Here is a 6,717-nt window from a genome sequence, read left to right as displayed (position 1 = left end):
TTTACAAATACTCTTTTGTCTTTTTTGTAATAACCATTTTGACAAGTGTGATGTCAAATTTCATTATGGTTTTAATTTGCATTTCTTCAAAGATTAGTGATATTGAGCATTTTTAAATATATATATGCACACTGTCCATTTGTATGTCTTGTATGTCTTCTTTGGGGACATGTCTCTGTGGAAATTGACCAATTTGTCTAATGACCTAAGGAGTGACTATATTTTGATGCTCATATATTTACATGACTACATACATAGTCATTATATTTTATTATCATACATATATTATCATATAATGTATTCCATTGATTCTTTTTATAATTAAAGCTTATTTTTTCTGATGTAATTTTCAGTGTTACTCTGATATTAATACTATTTGCATTATTTTTACCAACAAAATACAGTTTTCTCATTCAATTATATGGTACATTCTAGAAATGTTATTGTCACTTAATAATCAGGACTTACTTTTAAAATGTCTTTATTGTTTAATCAACTGAAGCATAATTACTGAGAGCCTTCTCTGTTTACCCCAGTATATTATTATTCTGTGGCTTTTTTGTTTCTGAGAAACTGATGTTCCATGTGCAAACTTTTTTTTAACTTAATTACCTATGTGACTTAAAGTAATTGAATGCCTATACACCCAGTACTATTTCTTTCTTAAAAAAATTATTTATTGGGACCAGCAGTTAGCATAATGGCTATGTCACTGGACTCCCATGTAGTTGACTGCAGTTCGAGTCTCAGACACAGCGGCTTAAACTCATGCCGGGCGCGTGTGCATGCGTGCCCAAGATCCTGAGAGGAGAATGGAGGAGAAGGGATTGCTGCATGGCCATCCCCCTTGGGGGGTGATTTCTCGCTTTCTGTCTCTCTGTCTCCCTCTGTCTTTCTGGTGAGTGTACATGCCCTATAGCAAAAACCTCTCAAAAAAAAAAAAGAAAGAAAGAAATGTGTGTACTTGCCTAAAATTCCAAAAGAAAGGAGATGGAGGAAAAGGGATTACATTGTGATCATTGCCTATGGGAGGTGCTTTCTCACTTTCTCTCTAATACACACACTCTCTCTCTCGGGCAAGTGCACGTACCCTTTGCAAAATTAAAAAAGAAAAAATTGCTAAATTCATTTAAGTGGACATGTATCAGCTTCAATGTGATAAATACAGAAGTGAGTGGGGGCACCACTTTCATCCACTTCTTGATGCAGTGAAGTATTTCACTATCTGATACATGCTTCAGTTGAGAACCTCTCTGTTGATTTAGTTCAATATAAACTGAGGGTCTAATGTAGTCTCTCTATAGCTCTTACATCCATCTTGGAGTCTACAAGCAACTTTTTTGAAGGTTGCTCTCTTAGATCTTTGATCTTACTTTTCTGACCTGTTTATTTCCCTCTTTCCCAGTGCTCTGATAATTTATAATGTTTATTCTTTCTTCCTCTTTACAAAGCAGCAAGCAAAATTTAGGGCATGAGACCAGTAGGTCTATTGCTCAGCAGGGGAACTGAAGTCTTAAAGGAACACAGATGTTTTCTGTGTGGGATAAAGAGCCAGAAAGAGACAGTAAGCAAGAGGAAGAAAATTAAGAGTCCTTCAAAATTGCTTTGTTTGACTTTCTTAAGAAAAATGTCTCAATTGGTTCTTAATGGTTTTTGCAAACATGTTTTCTGCTTATAGTGCCACATTTTCTGTTTGATTTACTATTTCACTCTAATTCTTTTTCTGTGTTTATAAAAGAATTATAACATTTTAATTGAGTTTATTTTTAAATGTGATTACAATTGATTTTTTATGTGTATGACAACAAAATGGAGGTAAATGTAATTTCATTTGCAAATACTTTTGAAACAGCCTTGCAGTTATGCATGTAGTGTTTCAAAGTGAAAAATACATAGCTTTATATATATATATAAAGATTGGTTACATTGACACTGATGTGCATTCACTTAAGTGACTTTCTTACCTTGATAGGTATGATAATTACAAATGTGCATACCAGTGTATAGGCTGTTGTGCAGGGTTTTGTTCCAGGGATCAGTGCATAAAATATTTTATTTTCCTACTCTGGAGCATTCAGGAGCAGCTTCTCAAGGTGTTTTTATTTCCAATAGGGATATCTTGCTACCGATACTGGATATACTATGTAACATGCATGTTAGATATTATTAATGTAGTAAGGTAAAAGAAAAGGGCTTAGCAAATTAGGTGAGTAAAATAAATGGAAAACTTTTATTATCTCTCAAGATACAATTTTACTGGGCCAGCCAGTGGTATGGTAGTTAAGGCAGCCAGATCCCACATGGCCGACAACATGGTTCAAGTCTTGGACCTGGTAGCTTGAAAAACATGCCGGGTACGTGGGTTGTACGTGCCCAAAATCCCAAGACAAGAATGGTAGAGAAGGGATTGTAGTTGGTCGTTCCCCATGGATGATTTCTCATTTTCGCTCTTTCTCTCTCTGGCAAGCGTACATGTCCTATAACAAAATTAAAAAAAAAAAAAAGAAAGAAAGATAAACTCTTACCCCAAAACATGTTGCTTGGGTGTGTGAACAGCCTTTCCCATTTGATTATGAGTCACTAAGGGCGGAGGTCATGTAATTATCCTGTTTTTGATGCTTGCTTTCCCTCAGCCATACAGTGCCACTGCAAGTCATTGTTTGTACTTAAAGTGGACTCATTTTTATTGACCTGATCATGAAAGCAGAAGATTACTTTATCAGCCGAAGGAATTGTTGAGCGATCATAGCTCTGCAAAACAGGAAACGTAGGTTCTCTGTCCCAAAATTGTGAGTGTCTAGTTTTATGGCATGAATAAATCACCCAACCTCACTGGGGCCAGTTTCTTTGAAAAATAATAAAAGGATAAAATTTTTTCAAGGTTTCTTGCCATCTGCCAAACTTGAACTCCTGTAATTATCCTGTTACCACTATGTAGAAAATACGTACAGGAGGTCACATGTCGTGTAAGAAAATCTAAGTTATAAAGTCTCTACTTCAGGTTTTAAATATACAACCTTCACTGGTTTTCTTTGAATTTTTTTTTCTTTTTTTGGAGAGGTTTTTGCTATAGGGCGCGTGAACTTGCCAGACAGACAGAGAGAGACAGAGAGATAGAAAGCGAGAAATCACCCCCCAGGGGGGATGGCCATGCCGCAGTCCCTTCTCCTCCATTCTCCTCTCGGGATCTTGGGCACGCATGCACATGTACCCGGTGTGCGTTTAAGCCACCGGGCCTGGAACTTGAACCACGGTCGACTACGTGGGAGTCTAGTGACATAGCCATTACGCTAACTGCTGGTCCCTTGTTTGAATTTTTTAAAAATACTGTACTTCAGCCTCAGACTATCTGTGTATACTCTGAGCACATGCATAAGATGCTACACTGTTAGATATGTGAACATGAACGTTGTCAGTTAACTATCAACTGTTTTTTTCTTTTCTGACCTTGGGACTGATCCATTTTTTTCTCCAAGAACATCTCACAATGATGTCCTTTGTCTGCTTTGATTGGTTTTTAGAGGTCTGCACAGACCCTCCAATCATCACAGCTCACACTCACAGCTCACACTAAGTCAGTGGGCATCATTATCTGCCCAGGGGAGATTCTCTGGAGAGTGGAAGATCCTGACTTCAAGGAGACTTTCTTCTAGTAAGATATATGTACATAAGGAGAAATAACAAGAACTTGAATCTGTAGTCAGTTAAATTCAGTCTTAAACTGATGAGATACTTTAAAGCAGACCATGAGGAGAGTAGTGGAAAGCCTGCCAAGTTCTCCACTCCAATTATAAATCACTTGGAAAAAAAATTTTTTTGAGAGAGATTTTTGCTATAGGGCACATGCACTTGCCAGAGAGACAGAGAGAGACAGAGAGACAGAAGGCAAGAAATCATCCTCTGAGGGGATGGCCACACGGCAATCCCTTCACTCTCGGGATTTTGGACATGCACATTCACCTGGGGTAAGTTTTAAGCCACCAGGTGCTGGACTCAAACTGCAGTCGACTATGTGGGAGTCCAGAGATGTAACCATTATGCCATCTGCTGGTCCTCCGCACTTGAAAATTTTAGTGAAGATTTTTCATTGCATGCCTCTTGAAACTCGGTTCCTGCTTCTCATCCTATACCAAAGCGCTCTCTTATACTTGAAATCTCTTATACTTGAAATCTAATACCCAGAAAGTGGATTCAGGACTAGAACAACAATGCTAAGATTGACCTTGTGATTTCCAAATGCTAATCTGTGTATATCTACTGATAAAAATTAAGACAAGAGGGTAGGATCTTGATAAACTCATTCCACTTAAATACTGCCTTTTACTTCGAGAATAAATGTCTATTTTACTTGGTGTTAAAATGTCCTTTATGGGGCTGGATGATGGTGCAGTGTTAATATAATATTCTGTGAGGCTAACCCATATGGGAAGGTTTTAGGTTCCCATCTGGGTGTGTACATGTCCATGATCTGTATAGGACTGAGGGGTGGATTGCAATATAGGGACCATCAGGGATATCTGTCTATGTCTGTCTCTCTTTCACTGTTTCTCTCATTCATGGGAGAAAGAAATGAACTTTAAAAGAAGTCCTTTTATGAAATGATGAATACAGTAGTAGCTGGTTTATTGGCTAGCTACTTGGCAAGGTAAAAACTGATAATCCTTGAATTCCCCAAGTCTGGCAACTACTTTCATCAGTAAGTAGTTTGTAGACATAGCTTGCATCTTCATAGCTTATCTTCATCTTTTTCACCCCTTGGGAGAAAGTAAAGTCATTAATATTCTGCTCATTTTATGGTTGAGCAAACAGACTTGGAGCCGTGTGTTGTAGATTTTCTATTAATGTCATGCAGACTTGCCATGGCACTGATTAAAAATCTGCTCTCCAGACACCTGTGTACACAGGAATTACATGCATAAAGTTATTCTGTATGAAGTCAACAGATCTCATATGTTCCTTGCACCTTGCAAATATGGTGCTAAGTCCTTTCATGCAGTAGGGGGACCAGGAGAAGCATCACTGTTTAAATGTTGTGATTTTCATTAGTAATGGTAAGTTTTTTTAAGTGAAAAATAGAGATGTCTATTCTCCTGGCTAAAGTTTCTAACATCTTTTGAATATCTTGCTTTGAGGGGACAGTTTACACATAAGGTTTTGATTTCCATGCAGTTATTTTTCCATTCTGAAAGGAGCCAACTATTATTCTAAAAGGTCAGTATTTGATTTCCAAGCCTAATCAAACAATCAGGCTTCATGGCTATTTTTCTGTTAAACACAGATGTCTTTTTGCTGCATCTTAGATGGTTGCCTGGTAATTCAGAAGACTTAGCGCTAGAGTTAGCCACTTCTTCAGTTCTTATTCCACTAATTCCTGCAGGGATTTTAATTGAGGCACAGTTTAGCATATCTATAAAGGAAAGAAAATGTGTGATTCTTAAATGGAGCTTAAAAAGGACTGCAGTAGCCACAGGGCCCTTTGAATGCCTCTATCTACCCAGATGCCTTAATTATGGCATTATGAATGCTTTTGGAGCCCACAGGACTGCCTTTGAGACTTCTGTCTTTCTTGCACAGGAATTTTATGATTTGGGGGTAAAATGTTTAACTTCTACATTTGCAAATGAAAACAGTTAATGTCTATTGGCACTGGAGGAGGGCCTGGACTGTGTTAATAGTTCAGCATTTCTCAGCTCTCTCATTACCCCCATCCCCATGAAGTAGTGTGGTAGATGCTGTTTAGGTGGTTACCCAACAATATCCATCTATCCTCTCTTATTATACAATCCTAATTTTGAGCGAAAGAAAATATGTTTTAGGGACCAGCAGTTGGCATAATGGCTCTGTTACTGGACTCCCATGTAGTTGACCACAGTTCGAGTCCCACACCTGGTGGCTTGAACTCATGCCGGGTGCGTGTGTGTGAGTGCCCAAGATCCCAAGAGGAGAATAGAGGAGAAGGGATTGCAGCATGGCCATCCCCCGAGGGGTGATTTCTCACTTTCTGTCTCTGTCTCTCTCTGTCTTTCTGGCAAGTGCACGTCTCTATCTACCCAGATGCCTTAATTATGGCATTATGAATGCTTTTGGAGCCCACAGGACTGCCTTTGAGACTTCTGTCTTTCTTGCACAGGAATTTTATGATTTGGGGGTAAAATGTTTAACTTCTACATTTGCAAATGAAAACAGTTAATGTCTATTGGCACTGGAGGAGGGCCTGGACTGTGTTAATAGTTCAGCATTTCTCAGCTCTCTCATTACCCCCATCCCCATGAAGTAGTGTGGTAGATGCTGTTTAGGTGGTTACCCAACAATATCCATCTATCCTCTCTTATTATACAATCCTAATTTTGAGCGAAAGAAAATATGTTTTAGGGACCAGCAGTTGGCATAATGGCTCTGTTACTGGACTCCCATGTAGTTGACCACAGTTCGAGTCCCACACCTGGTGGCTTGAACTCATGCCGGGTGCGTGTGTGTGAGTGCCCAAGATCCCAAGAGGAGAATAGAGGAGAAGGGATTGCAGCATGGCCATCCCCCGAGGGGTGATTTCTCACTTTCTGTCTCTGTCTCTCTCTGTCTTTCTGGCAAGTGCACGTGCCCTACAGCAAAAAACTCTAAAAAAAAAAAGTTAAAAAAAAGAAAATGTGTTTTCTATATATAAAAAGCCACTTATAGCTCAAGCGGCTGTATATGTCCCAGTTTGGGTCAGAGAGACAT

Source organism: Tupaia chinensis, unplaced genomic scaffold, assembly GCF_000334495.1.
Source record: "Tupaia chinensis unplaced genomic scaffold, TupChi_1.0 Scaffold000017_1, whole genome shotgun sequence".
Taxonomy (NCBI): Eukaryota; Metazoa; Chordata; class Mammalia; order Scandentia; family Tupaiidae; genus Tupaia; species Tupaia belangeri.
This window is presented reverse-complemented; position numbering follows the sequence as displayed.